Genomic DNA, 1,975 nt, shown 5'->3' on the forward strand with positions numbered 1-1,975 from the left:
ACAGATATTTGAAAAATTTTGAAAAATCCGTATTACAGGGGAAACTCGATAAAAAAAAAAAACATTTAGACTTAGAAATTTTTCTTTAATCATTCTCAAACAAATTTAAGAATTTAGAAATATAGGACTTTTCTAAGAAAAAAAACCACTTAGGAACTCATACATTACTCATCCGAAAATGGTATTTTGTGCAAAATGGGGAATCAGAGACTATGGACTCTGGGAATACGATGGGGAGGCCCTGAGGGAGGACTTGGGGATAGGAGGGGTAGTGGTTGGAAGCCCTAAAAGGCTCAGGCTCGCTACCTATTGTCGGAGATCCCACTGTACAAACTCTCCTGTACCTGACTGTGCTCTTACCGTATATCATGGTCAGTGAGCTACTAGATTCATATTTGAGCGTAGATCTCAACAATTTCGTGGGTGAATTTTCATACCTAGTAGTATCAACTCCTTGCTACCCCAGTACTATTTTAATGAAACGATTCAGGCCTGCATGCATGGACATTTTAGAAAAACAAACTAAGATTATGCACCATCATCATCATTCATTGGAATACGATTGATCTATGAATGTTTATGATGTTTGATTTTAATGTGATGTATGAACTATTGCTCACCCTATCGTTGTTTCTATTTTCTTTTTTTTTTTCTCTATACCTGCGGTATTCATTGGACTTGATCAGTTACCACCTGTAGCAGAGAGAGATGGCCTAGATTCCACACCGAATGAATATGACGATCAGGCTCATTAGCCCGGAGCCACAGCGATGGCAGCACAATTGGGATAGACACACCCATACTTTTGCGAGCATACTTACTATATTTTTTAGGAGAGCGGCAGGACCCGGAGGTGGTGTTCCTATTACCATAAGGACTAGACTAACCCTTAACTTAGATAATAATAATCATTTTTAGCCCATACCACCACCAATTCTCCCTCCAGCTAAGGAGGAGGAAATGGATATTGATATTCCATAGGATTATGATCCTTTGATCACCGATGAGTATGAAGATATGGATTCAGAGTAGTACTGATACTACTTTATTTTTTCTGTATAGTGGCGAAGATTAGTCGTAGGTAGTATTTTGTTGTACATAGGTCTTTATGATATTGGGTGGAAGCCACTCTTTTTTATTAGTTATGCTGCTCTGTAGGAAGTCATCTCCGGTGTTGCTTTTATTATTTTGAAGAACTGTAACTGATGTTTCATATGAATGTAATTATGTTGATAGGTGAAATGGTAATTGAGTTCCTCAATTAACAGTGTTGTGTAATGCGGGGAATTTACTAACCATTTTACCCTTTGTATTACTGTAAAAAGGATATCTAAATATTTATGAAAGTTTACCTTAAGTACTCTATGCAGTGACAAAATTCTGCAAAGTGTTATTATGTATGAGGGGAAGATTATTAGTATATATATAAAAAAAAATTCACTAATTCTCTAATTGAGAGTTTGTAAATCAAAAGTGTTATAGTTCTTCTCAATTCAGAGTTATTTTCTGTTTTGATGGGTTCATATTGTTTTAATTTGTCTCCTTACATTTAAAACACAGCTCTTTTATTAATTAAAATTAAAATTTTATTTTAATAAAATATTTATATTTAATATTATTTCATATTTTAAAATATAATGTCAATTTTAATTGGAAACATAGTACTAAGAGCACTTATAGAAATGAAATTAAGTTTTTTTCTATAGAAAAATAATTCCCCGATTTTATTTTTTTTGCAAGACCCATAAAATATACTTCATCTGATTTCAAATATTAACAATAACAATAATTAAAATATATTAATTAAAAAATTAGTTAATTTTAACGTATACTTAAAGGATTAAGATCTCATTCAATAATAACTGTAAAATAATTTTTTATTATTTTAAAAATTTTATACAAGAAACTAAATTTTTTTTATATATAACATTTCTTATATAAAAATTTTAAAAATAATAAATTAAAAATAAATAGC

This window comes from Abrus precatorius, unplaced genomic scaffold (assembly GCF_003935025.1).
Source record: "Abrus precatorius isolate BTA unplaced genomic scaffold, Abrus_2018 Scaffold5, whole genome shotgun sequence".
Classification (NCBI taxonomy): Eukaryota; Viridiplantae; Streptophyta; class Magnoliopsida; order Fabales; family Fabaceae; genus Abrus; species Abrus precatorius.